At 46.5% G+C, this 18,362-nt stretch overlaps 1 pseudogene; it reads right to left on the bottom strand.

The window, feature by feature from the left end:
* Nucleotides 1-14,085: 14,085 nt before the first annotated feature.
* LOC116974950 lies at nt 14,086-16,684 on the bottom strand (annotated as a pseudogene).
* Nucleotides 16,685-18,362: the final 1,678 nt, after the last annotated feature.

The following is an 18,362-nucleotide window of genomic DNA, read 5'->3' as shown; positions in this document are numbered from 1 at the left end:
GGAAGCGGTCCTGTGAAGACTTGAGACCAGTGGGTTACGTCTGAAGAAAGAGAAGTGTGCACTGATGCAAGAGTCAGTCGACTATCTCAGACATCGACTGAACAAGAATGGTCTTCGTCCTCTTCAAGACAAAGTTGATGCGGTGAGGGAAGCAAAGTGGCCTGTGAACCAAAGCCAACTCCAGGAATACCTAGGCTTTCTTGGGTATTACAGGAAGTTTATACCCAACCTGTCACATGAGATTGAACCGTGGACCCGGATACTGAAGGATGAGTACAGATCAGCAGATTCAAAGAGTGGGAGGAGAAGCAGCAAGCCTGATCCCAAGTTCACATGGGGAAAGGAACAAGAGCAGGCATTCCAGAGATCCAAGCGTCTCCTGCAGAGTGATAGTGTGCTGATGCATTACGATCCAGCCAAAGCAATCTTGCTCCAAACGGATGCAAGCCCATATGGCTTAGGTGCTGTGATAAGCCATGTGGATTCAGAGGGACATGAACGTCCAATAGCATTTACCTCACGCACTCTCAAGCCCAGCGAAGTGAACTACGCACAATATGAGAAGGAGGGTTTATCCATGATCTTCGGACTGAACAAGTTCCACAAGCAGTTACATGGGAGCTCTTTCACCATTTTGACTGATCACAAGCCTCTGATGGAACTCTTTGGAGAACACAAGCCTGCCAGCAAAATGGCCTCTGCTCGTGTAGCAAGATGGCATATGATCCTGTCTGCCTACAGTTACAAGATAGTCCATCAAGAAGGCAAGATACACCAGAATGCAGATGCGTTGTCGCGCTTGCCGATCCACGAAGAGGACTCTTCATAGAATCACCCTGAGCTCGCGGAGCTTGATGAAGCACCAGAGGCACGCATCAACTTGCTCACCAATCTGGACACATGCCCTGTTGATGCACAGGAAGTGAAGAGAGCAATCAAGAAGGACAGAGTTCTTTTCAAGGTGAAGAACCACATCATGGAAGGATGGCCAAGTGCAAGGAATCTTCCAGAAGAAGTAAAGCCCTTTGCCAGCAAGAAAGAAGAGCTGTCAGTTGAGGATGACATAATCCTGTGGGGACCACGAGTGGTCGTCCCAGATAATCTGGAGTTGAGGACTAGAATCCTTGAAGAGCTGCATAGTACGCACCCTGGCATCGTGAAAATGAAGGCATTGGCAAGATCATATGTCTGGTGGCCAGGAATCAACAAAGAGTTGGAACAACAAGTGAGAAGTTGCCCAAGCGTCAGCAGAGTCGACATAGTCCTGTTGCAGCCCAGATCCATCCATGGGAGTTTCCTGAGAGACCATGGAGTAGGATTCACTGTGACTGTGCCAGCCTCGACGAGGAGAATTTGCTGATTGTGGTCGATGCTCACAGCAAGTGGATTGAAGCCATTCGGGTGAAACACGCAACAGCAGCACCAACAGTGATTACCCTGAGACGGTTGTTTGCATCTAATGGGTTACTGGAAATGGTAGTCACAGACAATGGTACGCAGTTTTGTCTGAGGAATTTGCCACGTTCCTCAGCAGCAACAACATCTGCCACATTCAAACATCACCCAAACACCCGTCCAGCAATGGATTAGCCGAAAGAGGTATACAGACGGTGAAAGCAGGTGTGGAGAAAGGAAAAGGATCAGATCTGGAACTAACACTCCAGAAGTTCTTGCTGACGTACTGAGTCACACCTCAAGGAACGACTGGAAAGTCACCCAGTGAACTGATGTTCAGACGAAAGATGCGCACTAAACTTGACAGTCTGCGACCCGATATAAGCCAATCTGTCCAAAGTAAGCAAGCTTCAATGAAACAGGCAGCAGATCGAGGAAGCAAGGAACGAGTCTGTGAGCTGAATGATCATGTCATGGTCAAGAACTTTACATCAGGTCCTACTTGGCTTTGGGAATGATAGCAGAAGTCATCCGTGAAGTCCTGTACAATGTAAAGTTGAGGGAGGGAAGAGTTGTGCGTCGTCATGTAGATCAAATGACAGCATACTTGCCAAAAGGTGACGAGCACACCAACTTCCAGCAAAGAGAAGTAGTTCAACCAAGCGAGGAGTCACTGATAGTTCTGTCTACTCCAACCGCAGGTGTAGATTCTGAAAGAACTTCAGAGAGTGACGCACCTTTAGTCAACAGTGATAACACAACATCACAACCAGAGCCTGATATATCAGATCACATGCCAAATCCAACACAGACAGATATACGCATGTCTAATAGAACTAAAAGAACACCTAAAAGATCTGATGATTTTATTCTTTATAAGTGAAAACACATATAGTTGGCACAAAGCAATGTGTCATTTACTGTATTTTGGTTGCCACACCACCTTTAAGGAGAATTTAATAATCATGTGCCAAGTTGAGATAAACGGTTTACTTTATGCATGATTATTACTGCCGGATAAAGTATACTGGGTATGATGATTTAAACATCAGGTTTTATTTGCATAATCGAAGAAATGTACAGAGTAAATAGAGTTCTGTATGCATTTAGTGAGTTGATGAAACGTGTTAATTGAACATGCGTAAACGTCATAATGGGATGTTATAAACACTTCAGAGGAAATGTTAGAAGTGTTAGTTAGAATGGACTTTGTGTAAAATACCATATACAATGAAGATCAAATGGTCTTACCTGCCTCCAAGTTAAAGGGGGAGGAGTGTTGTGTTTGAGAATATGATTTGCATATTTGAATGACTTGCGTGATTGCATGCATGTGCGACGGACTCAAGATGGCGATAATAATACAACCAGCATGTTAACTACTTGTGTGCTCCGAGTTTTATTTTAAGTCCGATTCCAGCACAAATACATTACAGAATAACTATCCTTGCACCTCATTCAAACCTGTGAATATTTTGACGATTAAATCTAATGGAAACAATTCCAATAGTTTAATATGGCGAGGAGAACAGTGATGCATTGAGGCAGGGAAATATCATCAATGTAACTTTCCTCACCCATTGTCCAGCTATCTGCTCTCTTACACCCCCTAAAATCTGTTTTACTTCGGAGTCACGTGAGTGATTCCGTGAAGAAGTTCCGCAAGTGCACATGCGCATCATTACATCAGCCACATTGGCGCATGGAGGCTGTGACTCCTCCAGTGGTAAGTATTTTAAACTCCAGGTAAGTGGGAAAACGTAGCTGGAATTCGGGTCCGTTTGCTGTGGTGCTGTGTTTTGTCTTTAGGAAGCACCATGGACAAGACGGGCAAGGGGAAGAGGCGAGCCGGCAAATCGATGGACAGCTGCGGGAGTGCGGTCTGTGAATGGCTGCCTTGTACCCCTGCACAGTCACCGGCTGGGAGCGGGGCGACTGCTGACTTGTTGCTACAAAGCGCGGAGCCAGCGCCAGTCGGGCATAAGGCAATGCACAACTCTGTCAGGCCCACGGAATCAGGGGAGTCTGGTCGGGAGGATTCCGCTCCAGGGCTGGATATCCCAAATGGAGCATCTGTTACACAGTTTGCTCCAGGAGGGCACACTCCAGGAGGAGGAGTGGTGTCAGCACCAGGCTGGAGAGGCCGGGCCAGCAGCACCTAGTAAAGTGCTGCTTGATAGCACCCTCATTGATGAGGCGCGTGCAGTGGGTCAGCAGAGTTCTGACCCCGACTCTGACGGTGAGGTCGATCCAAGCGAAGAACGGCAGCTGCCAGAAGTTCCACCTCTGGCAGTACGATTCGCTGTCCCGTCAGAGTCAGGAGAGCCACTGGGAGAAGAGTTGGCCTCCACGATCAATTATTTGGTATCGCATCAGCTCCAGGAGCTTACGATGGACGAAACCGCCAAGAAGCATGAGACCCCGAGGAACTGCATACTGCTAAAGGTACCGGCAGTGAACCAGGTCATATGGGGTCAGATGGGCGTGGACATGGGTGCCCAGGAAGTAAAGTTGCAGAGAATCCTGAAGCTGCTAGAACAAAGGATGGAGGGCAAGTGACGGACACTCATCAAGAGGCACTAGGGTTGCTGTGTAGCGCCCATTTCGAGATCAATTGTCTCAGGAAGTGTGCCATCGGCCCACCATCAACCCTAAGTTTGCAGCGCTTTGCAAGCCCAGCAATGTGCAGCCACCCAACTTACTCTTAGGAGAAGACCTCGCAAAACGTGTGAAGGAGTTGGATGACGAAGCAAAAACGGCGGGGTTAATCAAAATGCCGATGGTCAGCAAGTCTGTGAAGAGAAGGTATCCCTACAGACGAAATACAGATTCCGGGTCTACACCAGGAACAAGCCGGCCGTCGACGCAGATGCACAGTTGGTCCTCTGCAGTGGGAACACGGACTAACGTGGGGCTTCCCGCCAGGAACCAGGGACAGCAGGTCACACCGGTTACCAAGGATGTAGCTGGGCCTGGTTCTCATGGGAACATATTAAATACAACACAGCCGAAGGTTGGGAGCAGATTACATCTGTTCTATGAGAATTGGAAGCAAATTACCTCAGACCCGTTTATACTGAGTATTATTCAAGGGTTTCGAATTGAGTTCAATCCAAATGGTGATTTGCCCCTCCAGCATGTTCCTAGTAGAACACTCCATTTTTCACAAACAGAAGTAATGGAGGTTCAGGCTGAACTTGAAAAGTTGTGTAATAAAGGAATAATTGAGAGGTCGGTTTATCAAGTCCATCAATTTGTGTCAAATATTTTTTTGCAACCAAAAAAGGACGGAGGATGTAGAATTATTTTGGATGACAATTCTTAATCCTTTTGTACAGTATAGACACTTCAAAATGGAAAAATTTGTTACTGCCGAACAACTGATTTCCAGAGGATGTTATATGGCAACTATAGATCTGAAAGATGTGTATTACTCAGTGTCTGTTCATTTGGAGGATAGGAAGTATTTGAAATTTACGTGGATGAATCAGTAATGGCAATTCAAGGCACTGCCTAATGATTTAACTTCAGCTCCTAGAATATTCACTAAATTGTTAAAACCAGTACTGGGGCTACTTAGAGCCCAGGGTCATGTGGTTATGGCTTATCTGGATGATATCCTAATTATAGGATGAACAAGTGAATTAGCTGAGGCATCTGTGGCAGTTGTTAAATTCACTTTTGAAAGATTGGGATTTCTCATTCATCCAGAGAAATCCAAATTAACGCCACTTACAACAATTGACTCTTTGGGTTTCACAATTAATTCAATTCACATGGTAGTGACTCTGCCCAGGGAAAAAAGGGTGAAGCTAATTGATGGTTGCATTAAGCTGTTGAAGGAGGAACGACCTTCAATTAGACAGGTGGCCAGCCTGCCCGGAAAATTAGTGGCAGCTTTTCCGGCAGTTCAGTATGGGCCATTGCACTACCAGCAATTATAGAGGGCAAAGGAACAGGCACTCAGGATGCATTTGGGCCATTATAATAGGCCCATGCAGTTAACAGCACATGCTGTTACTGATTTTCAGTGGTGGATTCAGCATGTCTCCAGTAGAATGTGGAATGTGGAAGAGTCATTGCTTCTGCAGACATGGGGAATTAACTACTTAGAGCTTTTGGGAGCTTTTTATGGGCTCAAGGCTTATTGTTCTAACATAACTAATCTGCATGTTCAGCTTCAAATTGACAAGACTACGGCAGTGGCGTATGTTAATCACATGGGTGGAATCAAGTCGGTGTCTTGTGACAAATTGGCTAATCAAATCTGGACTTGGTGTATTGACAACAATATTTGGCTTTCAGCTATTTATCTACCAGGTAGATTCAATATAGTAGCAGACACCAGGTCGCGAAAATTCCATGACAACACAGAATGGATATTGAATCAGGATGTATTCAATGATATAGTTGTCAAATACGGAAGGCCAGATATCGACTTGTTCGCATCCAGACTCAACCACCAGCCACCGAAATATGTCATGGTAACCAGATCCTGGGGCAGTATCGATTGACGCTTTCTCGCTACATTGGGGTGGTATGTTTTTATATGCATTTCCACCATTCTGTCTCATAAGTCGGTGTCTGCATAAAATCAAGCAGGATGCCGCCTCAGGGGTGCTGGTGATACCCGACTGGCCTACTCAGCCATGGTTCCCTTCGATATTGGAGTTGATGACACAAGCCCTGATGGAGGTTCCCAAATGAAGGGATGTACTGGTGCACCCGGTAACTGTTGATGGCATCCGTTATGTGACTGTATTGATTTGGTAATTTGCAGGTTTTAAGAAGGCCATATCTGGGGCGAGGACTGTCTGGGCGAACTGTGGACATGCTCACTGCAGCCTGGAGGACGAGTACTCAAAATAACTATATTTCTTATGTGAAAAAATGGGACATTTTCTGTGTACAAAATAATATTGAATATTGTACGGCGGGTATCTCGCATGTTCTAGAGTTCCTGTCAACACTCTACTACGATGAGGGGTTGAGCTAGATCAATTCAGCTAGAAGTGCATTGTCCTCATATTTATTGATGTGGTCCGAAGAACATCCTATTGGGTCTCACCCTCTCCATTCATGAAAGGAATTTTTAACTCCAGACCTCCTAAACCCAGGTACATGGCAATCTAGGATGTAAGCGTGGTCCTCAAGCTACTTCGTCAGTGGACCCCTGTCACATCTCTGACTGGCCAAAGTCACCATGAAGGTGGTCATGCTCATGGCACTGGTATCAGCATAACGAGTGCAGACATTGCAAAAGCTACAGCTAGACAGGATGGATGTGGCTGCAGATAATGTTACGTTCTACATTTATTACCTACTCAAACAGAGCAGGCCAGGTGTGACAGGATTCAAGATTGTTTTTCAGCATATCCCACGGATCCATGTCTATGTGTAAAGACACATTTGCTGCAATACATTGAGGCCACGAGGGCCTTACTAAATATGGAAACAGGGTTGTTTATCAGTCACAAGAAGCCACACAAGAGTGTCAGTGCAGACTATCTCGAGGTGGTTGAAACAAGTCTTGGTTGATGTAGGTATTAACAGTGATGTTTTTACACCTCATTCCACTAGGGCAGCAGAACGTCGGCGGCAAGGGCGATGGACGTCCCCATCGACCATATTCTCGCAGCCGCCGGGTGGTCAAATTAGTTGGTTTTTCGCCATTTTCACCATCGGACGATTGCCGACTCGGGGCTGTTTGCTAATACCGTATTAAGTTCTGTTTAAGTTCCCCCTGGGTTAGAGGGGATACTGTTATTTTTGTCATTCAAATAAATTTGTTACTGCATTTTAATGCAATGTCACCATTAATGCATTATTGATCATTTTCTCATTCCGAGTCAATCAATGCAGTGAGAAGCCGGGATTTGAATCGGCGACATGAAATCACAAAGCTTTGAACAGGGCCGGCCTTAGGAGGTGCGGGCCCCAATTGGGAACAATTTTGGTGAGCCCCAGGTTCCCAGCCAAGGTCTGTAGATTCATAGAAATATAATTAAAGTCTATTATAGACTTTATATCTCTATGTTAGAATGGAAAGTAATCAAAATGTGCGCTTAAAAAGTGCATGCGAGTTAATGGACCAAACAAATCTAAGCTACATTTTAATATAACATTGCATACATGTAAGCCTACAAGTAACAAACAAAATGTGTAGATCACCACTGAAAAGTACATAGTTACAATATCACTTGTTTTAGTGACTGTGAAATGAAAAGAAAAAAGTAATTTAATTCAATAGATCCAGAAAACCAAAAACCATTGGTGAAAAACCAGTCCAGGCATTAAATTTTGGGCTTCAGCCCCATCCTACCCTTTGGGCTACTACCCACCCTAACTGTGTTAGTTGTCTGTGCGTGATGTGTGTGTGGGAGAGAAGGAGAGAAGGGTGGGAGGGAGGGAGAGAAAGAAGTGATGGAGCAAATGAGAGAAAGGAAAAGAGAGAGGAAGGGAGAGAGCCAGCATCGTCATTCATTGTGATCATGGCTGATCGTCCCCAATCAATAACCCATGCCTGCCTTCTCCCCATATCCCTTGTTGTCTTCACTACTTCATACACCCTACAGTAGTTTCAGGTAAGGCAGAGGTGCACTTGCACATCCTCCAACCCCAGCGGTATGTTTTGATCTATCTAATTTCACGTAACCCTTGCATTCCCTCTCTCTTCATCTCTCTCCCACCCCAGTTTTCTGACTAGTGTCACTGTGCTGATTAATTTTACTGATTGTATGCTTCGTTGTTCACTTCCCCCCAGCCTACACTGAACCATTCCACATTTCCTTGATCATCATTGGCATTGATCTGTCGTTTTCAGAATGTCATGTTATAGGAGCAGAATTAGGCCATTCGACCAATCAAGTCTACTCCACCATTCAAGCATGGCTGATCTACAATACAATACAATACAATACGGTTTTATTCGTCACCTTGCACATAAAGTGCAAGTGAAATGAATTTGCCAGCACCGGTAAAATGATAAAGAACATACAATACACAATAAAAATTTAACACAAGCATCCACCCCAGCATTCATCACTGTGGTGGAAGGCACAACATTTGGCCAGTCCTCCACCATTTTCCCCCGTGGTCGGGACCTCAACCCTCCGCAGCCGTTGCTGCAGGCGTCCAGATGTGCAGGCAGGTAAAAGTCCAGGTAAGTCCAGAGTCGGCTCTTCCCCACCAGAGACCGCGGCTTTAGGTTGGTGTAGGCCGCAGGCCGGCGGTCGAAGATTTAAAGTCCCCGCCGCGCCGCAGCCAGAAGCACCGCAGACCACAGGGCCGGCGGTCGGAGCTCCCCTCCCGGGGTGATGGTAAGTCCATGCCATGCCCGCGGTAGAAGTAGGCCGCGGACCGGCATTCGGAGCTATTTCTTCCCCCCTCTGGTCCCCCACGCGGGAACCCGGGCTGCGGACGCCGCGCCAACTTGAGCTCTGCAGACCGGGGCTTCAGGTTGCCGGCTGCCGCGGGCCAGCGAAACGGAGCGCTCCCGTCCGGCGAGCCCCAGCGAGGGCTCGCCCGCTCCACGCCGAGAGTCCACGCTGCGCCCGCCGCTGAAACCCAGGGCATGTCTCCGGGAAAGGCCGCGCCGATCCATGCTGTTAGGCCACGGGGGAGGTGACATGGAAAAAGTCGCCTCTCCGTGGAGGAGGTGACCAAAGCGGTTTCCCCATTACCCTCCCACACCAGCCCCCACACAAGACACACAAAGAAACATTAAAAACACTAAAACATACTAAAAAAATTTGTTGTAAAGTTGTAAAAAACGAACACGCTGCTGACAGGTCGCCGGCTTCTCTCCTTCCTAACTCCATTCTCCTACCTTCATCCCATAATCACTAACACCCGTACTAATCAAGAATCTCTCTATCTCTGCCTTAAAAATATCCACTGACTTGGCCTCCACAGCCTTCTGTGGCAAAGAATTCCACAGACTCACCACCCTTTGACTAAAGGCATGTCTCCTCGTCTCCTTCCTAAAAAAGCATCCTTTAATTCTGAGGCTAAGAGTACAAGGTTCTCCCACTAGTGGAAACATCCTTTCCGCATCTACTCTATCCAAGCCTTTCATTATTCTATGTTTCAATGAGGTCCCCCCTCATTCTTCTAAACTCCAGCAAGTACAGGCCCAGTGCCAACAAACGCTCATCATGGGTTAACCCACTCATTCCTTGGATCATTCTTTTAAACCTCCTCTAGACCCTCTCCAGAGCCAGCACATCCTTCCTCTGAGATGGTGCCCAAATTTGCTCACAATATTCAAAATGCAGCCAGGCCAGCACCTGAAAGAGCCTCAGCATTACATTTCCTGTTTTTGTATACAAGCCCTCTTGAAATAAATACTAAAATACTAATACTTGCGGGTACCGTGGGAACTCCTGCGAACGGTGAACCCGGAAGCTGGACAGAGGGGACAGAAGGTGAGTAAAAATTGTCTTCTGTGGGATTGAATTTAAAAAATAAAGATTTGCATCCGCATAAATTCACACCTTATGCTTCCATATCTCCAGCTTCCCTCCTCTGACTCTCAGCCTGAAGGTATTGACCCAAAACGTCTCCCATTCCTTCTCTCCAGAGATGCTGCCTGACTCGCTGAGTTACTCCAACATTGTGTGTCTTTCTTTGGTGTAAACCAGCATTTGCAGTTCCTTCCCACACATTAGAGGATGCGATGCTGGTGTTGTGAAGTGATCAGCTCCATATCCATTATCGTGTCTGGGAGGCTTCAGATGTTCCCTGTGCCATGTAACTAGCCTCCAAAGTACAACATTCAACCATGGCCATAGAATGGAGTTGTTAAACAAAGCCACCACCTGTAAGATTGTTTCCAGTGCACCTAGCACAGATGTTGCTTCGGAGAAACACAAAAATTGCTGGAGTAACTCAGCGGATCAGGCAACATTCCTGGATAATGTGAATAGGTCACGTTTTGGGTTGGGATCCTTCTTTAGCCTCATCACATTTTAGATCCGGGCCTTTCAGATCTGAAAAGGTCTGTAAAAGAGTTTCAACCTTTTTCAGCAGCATAATGGTGCTGCGATGAAGTTGCTGCCTTACAGCACCTTCTAGATAGATAGCTAGACAGATAGCTGGACTTAGCAACATACTGGATAGCTAGGTAGCTAGCTAGACTGCGGCTACATACTGGATAACTAGGTAGCTGGACTGAGCTACATACTGGATAGCTATCTAGATGGCTAGAAATAGGGGGGGTTTAGGGCAGCACCTGTAAAGTTGGATATAGAGAAGGCATGTAAATGGGAGGAGGATTTAGGGGAGGCACCTTTAAATGGTGAATTAGGGGAGGGCACCTTTCAATGGTGAATTAGGAGAGGGCATCTTTAAATGGTGAATTAGGGGAGGGCACCTTTAAATGGTGAATTAGGAGAGGGCACCTTTAAATGGTGAATTAGGGGAGGGCACCTTTAAATGGTGAATTAGGGGAGGGCACCTTTAAATGGTGAATTAGGGGAGGGCACCTTTAAGCGGCTTTTTCACGGGGCGACGACGCAAGAGTTAACCAGAGTTTAACATCGTGGGAACCTCGTGCGATAACAGTACGGCATTCGTGGACCACCGTGGACCACCGTGGCGCTAACGGCAGGTAATCGTGTAACTTGGTGACTCGGGAGAAAATTCAAGCAAGTTTGAATTTCTCCAAGAGTGACTTGTACACTTGTGGTTGAGCATTGCAACATTATATGGACGTAGTGGCCAGTGCGATATCCATGCGATATCCGTAATAACTCTTGCGGGTACCGTGGGAACTCCTGCGAACGGTGAACCCGGAAGCTGGACAGAGGGGACAGAAGGTGAGTAAAAATTGTCTTCTGTGGGATTGAATTTAAAAAATAAAGATTTGCATCCGCATATGGACATCAACTTATTCATGAGTTATGTTAATGAGATTCAAGAAAATAACTATGATCTTTAAAAGGGACTTTAAAAGGGACTTTACTGAAAGGTCCCGCATTTTTATGGTCCGTGAGGAATTTTTCACATGTACTTCTTTGAGAGATACAGCTCGGAGTCCTCGCCGACTAGCGATCGATGCCTTTCCGAAGCAGGGTCCGGAACGCTACCAATCAATGTTCTCCAGAGACCCGTGTAAGGAGTGAACTGCACATGCTGGTTTAAACCGAAGACAGACACAAAAAGCTGGAGTAACTCAGCGATTCAAGCAGCATCTCTGGAGAAAAATAGCTGATGTTTCGGGACGAGACACATCTTCAGACTCAATTCCGATTAGGCTGTCTGAAGAAGGGTTCCGATTCGAATCGCCACCTATTCTTTTTCTCCAGAGATGCTGCCTGACCCGCTGACTTACTCCAGCTTTTTATGTTTTTCTTCCCAGATCTGACTTACCTGCTGAGTTACACCAACATTTTGTGTCCTTTTGTGCGTATTAACCAGCATCTGCAGTTCCTTTAGACATTACCTAACTTCAGATTTTAGAGATATAGCGCGGAAACAGGCCCTTCGGCCCACCGAGTCCGCGCCGACCACCTATTCTTATCCGGCTTCAGAACGGTTCTTCCTTCCATTCGTTTGGGCACTGACCCGACCTACCAACCTACCTCAATGGGGACATTGGACTTTTTCCCCCTGGAACTGTCCTGAAAACATATATTCGGAACTGGTATTTTCCTCTTCGCTCTACCTGGTGTTCTTGTGCATGTGTCGGAAGGAACAGCAGATGCCGGTTTAAAGAGAATGCTGGAGTAACTCGACGGTTCAAAATGCTGGAGTAACTCAACGGGACATGCAGCATCTCCAAAGAGAAGGAACGGGTGACGTTTCGGGTCGAGGTCCTTCTTCAGACTGTACGTGGCTTGGTTATATTCATGTATAGCATTATCTGATATGATTGTATAGCACGCAAACAAAAGTTTATTCCCTGCATAGAATCATACAGCGTAGAAACAGGCCCTTCGACCCAACTTGCCCACACCGACCAATATGTCCCATCTACACTAGTCCCACTTGTACACTTGTGGTTGAGCATTGCAACATTATATGAATGTAGTGGCCAGTGCTAACACTCAAGAAATAACGTTTGCGGCCTGATGTTCCCAATATTTAATTGAAATCATTAATAAAGTAAATAAATAGATACCGGTCTAATCAGTATCTACGGGATTGGACAGGCTAGATACAGGAAGAATGTTCCCGATGTTGGGGGAGTCCAGAACCAGGGTCCCAGTTTTACAGTCTACCGTGGGAACTCTTTAACTCAGTAAAGTAAAGTAAAGTAAAGTAGCCTTTATTGTCATATCAGCGCACAGGCAGCAGTTGATTGTTGCTCTATTCAGTTTCCCAGGGGGTCGGGACGGGACTGGAGTTGGGAGGGAAAGGTGGGGGAGTCGAGGGAGAGGAGGGGGAGACAGATGGGGGTGTCTTCATTTACTGGCGGCGGGTGTCTGTCACTGAAACAGGCAGGTGAGATTTCACATCCACCTTGTGTGTGCCTCTCTCCCTCTCTCCCTACCTCCCTCTTACACAGGCTGAGAGACTCTGCCTCTGTGAGTGTACGTCTCTTTCTCCCCCTCTCCCACACACAGTAAGACCGAGGTACTGTGCTCAGTCCATCTGTGTCTCCCACATACACAGTAAAACATGTCTCCAAATGAGCCAATTCAACCAAGGGAGGATATTTATAGTGTGTGAAAAAAAAGTGACATAATTTGTGCCACGTGATGATTTAACAACACTTCACAATGTTCATTCAAGATTTAACGGGAAAGCTCGGGAGACGGACAAGTCACTCGCACAAATAATAGAAATGCCGAGTACCGTGGGAACTCTTTATCTACCCCCCCGTTATATCGTGTGATATCGTGCTAGACCACGACCACTTCACTCTGGTTACATCTTGCGTCAAGTCGCCCCGTGAAAAAGCCGCATTAAATGTGAATTAGGGGAGGGCACCTTTAAATGGTGAATTAGGGGAGAGCACCTGTTAAGGAACAATACAATATGAGCAACAACAACTGAAGCTTTACAATAACAACTGGTGTGTTGTTACACCAATCCACATAAATCATCCCATATAATTCTTTACCCCTCATTAATTTGTTCTCACGGTACCGCGGTACGCTTTAGTTGCGTGCTAACCAGTTAGCAGAAAGACAAAACATGATCACAATTGAGCCAGCTAGATGGCTGCATACTCTATAACTAGGTAGCTAGCTAGATGGCTACATACTGGATAGCTAGGTAGTTATCTAGAGTAATCTACATACTGGACAGCTTGGTAGCTAGCTAGACTGAGCTACCAACTGGATAACTAGGTACATACTGGTGTTTTATAGTTACAAACAACCAAATTGGAAGAACAGCATCTCATATTTTGCTTGGGCAGCTTAACCAGCAGTATAAACATTGACTCCAATAACCTCAAGTAACCCTTGCTTTCCCTTTCTCTGTTCCTCCCCCATTTTGTTGTTCTGCTAATTTCCCTGTTCATATCTCTTCCATAACCAGCAATAGACCATTGTGGGCTCCACCTTTCCTGGTCCTATCGTTTTCCGGCTCTGATTTGTTCTGTACCTTCGCATACCTCTTGTTTCCCTTTCCCCTTAACTCTCAGTCTAAAGAAGGGTCTAGACCCAAAACGTCACCTATTCCTTTTCTCCAGACATGCTGCCTGCCCTACTCTACTGCTCTACCCTGCCCTACTGCCTTGCAAACATCCGACATCTGAAAACCTCTTCAGTCGACCAGTTGGCTGAGTGATCGTTGGGGATGGAGAGTTCCTAACGCCTCAGCGTGCAGTTGAACCGTGCGGCAAATGTTTCAAGGAAGGGTTCCACGGCCTCAGAGACGGTCACTTCTCTGCCCAGTACTTAAGTCAGGGACATCACCCCTTTGCCCTTGAGGCCACAGGGCGTGATGTGAGAGAACCAGTGCAGATCAGTGTTGCAGTTCAGCGCTAACCCGTGAGAGGTGATTTATCTGCCGCAGTGGATTCCTGTTGCGACAGACAGACAGACACAATAAGGGGAGGAATGGCAGTGGAGTGGGCAATGTAGCAATTAAAACAGCTGGAACAATGTTCACTGAAGGTTTAAGAGCCTGAACACTATAACATCCAGGTTGAGGAGCAGCTTAAATGTGTAGGAAAGAACAGCAGATGCTGGTTTAAATGGAAAATAGCTACAAAATGTTGAAATAACTCAGTGGGACAGGCAGCATCTGTGGGGAGAAGGAATGGGTGACGTTAGAAATGTTAGAAACGTCACCCATTCCTTCTCTCTAAAGATGCTGCCTACTGTATGTCGCTGAGTTACTCCAGCATTTTGTGTCTATCTTCAGGGACAGCTTCTTCCCTACAACAATCAGGCTATTAAACGACCTCCAAATAAGCTCCGAACTACATAGACTTTTTGACATTATAGATTACTTTGCATTATTATTGTTTGGTTATTTGTCCGTTTATTTTATATACTGAACTTTTTTATGGATAAGCTGTTGTTTATTATTGATTTTGCAGAGTACTGGTGACGTTGCGCCCCACCCAAGGTTTCCATGAGGCGCCAGAGGTTTTGGTCAATCGCCTGGAAAGCCTCGACCGAAGCGTGAGCTGCATCTACTGACCAAAGATCCTACAGGATCTTTGCTACCGACCACACACACACACACACGCACGCACGCACGCACGCACGCACGCACGCACGCACGCACGCACACACACACACACACACACACACACACACACACACACACACACACACACACACACACACACACACACACAAACACATCGCGAAGGTGAGGGCCAGGGACAGTGGAGGAGCGCTGTCTGCGCAATGAAGAGGGAGGTAAACGGCTGCCACAGAGCACGGGAAGTGGAGGAGAAAAAGAAGGGGAAAGAAGGGGAGAGGGAAAGAGAAGGGGACAGAGAAGGGGAGAGGGAAGGGGGAGAGAGAAGGGGTGGAGAGAAGGGGGGGGAGAAGTAGTGGAGACAGTTTTAAGAAGTTTAATAAAGTTAGCAGGCATTTTACCTTCCTGCGGATCTTCTAGGTCCTGTAAACTAAGCTGAAAACTGCAATGAGCCAATCAATATGGCCGGTCAGCGAAGGAGATTGCCTTAGACTGCCTGTATGTAAAAAGCAACCCCACTCCTCGGGCTTCGACCAAACGGCAACCTATTTTAAGTCGATGCCGGTTTTGATTTTGTGAAAATAATCGCAGGAACATAGAAGAAGCCTCGACTATGCGGAAACCACTTTCGACTATTAGTGACCAAACCCTCCGGGAACTTCCGGGAACCTCTCAGAAACCTTGGGTCACCAGAGGTTTCCGTTCCGGTTTCCTAAGTGGGACAGGGGGCATAAGAATTTAATTGTTTCATTTCAGGACATAACGATAAAGTCTGAAGAAGGGTCTCAACACTAGACAATAGACATTGGGTGCAAGAGAAGGCCATACGGCCCTTCAAGCCAGCCACCATTCAATGTGATCATGGCTGATCATCCCAATCAGTACCCCGTTCCTGCCTTCTCCCCATATCCCCTGACTCCGCTATCTTTAAGAGCCCTATCGAGCTCTCTCTTGAAAGTATCCAGAGAATCGGCCTCCACCGCCCTCTGAGGCAGAGAATTCCACAGACTCACAACTCTCTGTGTGAAATCTCGGTTCTAAATGGCTTACCACTTATTCTTAAACTGTGGCCCCTGGTTCTGGACTCCCCCAACATCGGGACATAATTCCTGCCTCTAGCGTGTCCCGCTGAGTTACTCCAGCATTTTGTGTCTATTTTAAAGTTTTTCACAGTACCTCGGTACACGTGACAATAAACTAAATGAGACTGAACTGAAGTGGCACTCACCGATGGTACAGATTTTGTTGCTTGCCACCCAGACGCCAGTGTTTGGCGAGGTGTCTGCTTGAATCCCGAACGTGCGGCAGAGCCGGACGGTGGTGGCCTCCAGCTCCGCCAAGTACCAGCACACGCTCTTCCTGATGTCGGCCAGGTTGAGGATGGGGTAGCACACCAGCTGCCCGGGGCCGTGGAAGGTGATCAGCCCTCCTCGGTCCGCCCGGTGGAACTCGACCCCCAGCCCCTTCAACCTCTCCTCTTCCTGCTCCGGGTACTGCACCATCCTTATGCCGACAGTGTAGACAGGAGGGTGCTCCCACAGGAGCAGCGCATTCACCGCTGGTTCAGCAGCGACAGGGAGACGATGTGGCGCCGGATGTACCTCCGCTGAGCTTGCAGTGCATTCCCGTAAGAAATCCTCCCCAGGTTCACCACTTCTACCACCGGCTTCAAAGGGGTCATGGCACCAGCTTCAGGCTCCACGTCTCAACGTTCACCAGCGACGACAATCCAGGACGTGAAATGTAGCGACAATTCCGGACGCAAAAATCGACGAAACTTCAGGACGTGAAAACTGACGACAATTCCGGTGCAAAAACCGACGAAAATTCAGGACATGAAATGCGATGACAATCCAGGGTGCGAAAAGCGCTGAAAATCCAGGCCGCAAAAAGCGACGAAATTTCCGGACCCGAAAAGCGACAATAATTCAGGACGGGAAGAGCGACGCAAATTCAGGATGCAATACGGGATGAAAATTCAGAACGTGAAAAGCGACGAAAATTCAAGACGTGAAAAGCGACGAAAATTCCGGACGCAAAAATCGACGAAAATTAAGACGCGAAAAGTGACGTAAATTCAGGATACGAAAAGGACAATAATTCAGGACGGGAAGAGCGACGCAAATTCAGGAAAGCGATAAGGGACGAAAATTCAGAACGCGAAAAGCGAGGGAAATTCAAGACGTGAAAAGCGACGAAAATTAAGACACGAAAAGTGACGAAAATGAAGGATGCGAAAAGCGACATTATTTCAGGACGTGAAAAGCAACGAAAATTCAAGACGCGAAAAGACAAAAATTTAGGACGCAAAATGGGACAGAAAATTGAGGACACGATAAGTGACGAAATTTCAGGACACTTAACGACAATTCAAGACGGAAAAACCACTAAAATTTGAAGACGCGAAAGGCGATGAAAATCCAGGACCTGTAAAGCGACAGAAATTCAGGACGTGAAAAGCAACGAAAAATCATGGACTCGAAAGGCGACGAAAATTCAGGACGCGAAAAGCGACAAAAATTCAAACAATGAAAAGCGATGAAATTTCATGATGCCAAAAGCGACGAGAGTTCAGGACAAGAAAGGCGACGACAATCCAGGACGCAAAAAGCGACGAAAATTTAGGACACGAAAAGTGACATAAATTTAGGACGCGAAAAGGGACGAAAATTCAGGACGCTAAAGGCGACGAAAATTCTGGACGCGAAAAGCGACGAAGATTCAAGATGTGAAACGCGATGAAAATTCAGATGCTAAAAGGGACAGAAAATTCAGGAATCGATGTGACAAAAATTCAGGATGCTACAAGTGACAACAATTCAAGGCGAAAAATGACTAAATTTCAGGACGCGAAAAGGGACGGAAATTGAGGACGCGAAAAGGGACGATAATTCAGGACACAAAAAGGGACGGAAATTCAGGGCGAAAAGGGACGAAAATTCAGGACGCGAAAAGCGATGAAAATACAAGACGCAAAAGCGATGATAATTGCGGGTGCAAAAATCGACGAAATTTCAGGACGCGAAAGCCGACGCAAATTCTAGATGCAAAAAGCGACGAAGTTTCAAGACACAAAAAGCGACAAAAATTCAGACGCAAAAATTCAGGAAGCGATGTGACGAAATTTCAGGACGTGAAAACTGACGACAATACCGGACGCAAAAATCAACAAAAATTCAGGACATGAAATGCGATCACAATCCAGGACGCGAAAAACGCTGAAAATCCAAACGCAAAAAGCAATAAAATTTCAGGATGCGTAAATGACGAAAATTCAGGTCGCGAGAGGCGATTAAATTTCAAGACACATAAAGCGACAAAAATTCAGGATGCGAAAAGCGACAACATTTCAGGACCCG

The sequence above is a fragment of the Amblyraja radiata genome, chromosome 7, assembly GCF_010909765.2.
Source record: "Amblyraja radiata isolate CabotCenter1 chromosome 7, sAmbRad1.1.pri, whole genome shotgun sequence".
NCBI classification, from domain to species: Eukaryota; Metazoa; Chordata; class Chondrichthyes; order Rajiformes; family Rajidae; genus Amblyraja; species Amblyraja radiata.
This window is presented reverse-complemented; position numbering and strand designations above follow the sequence as displayed.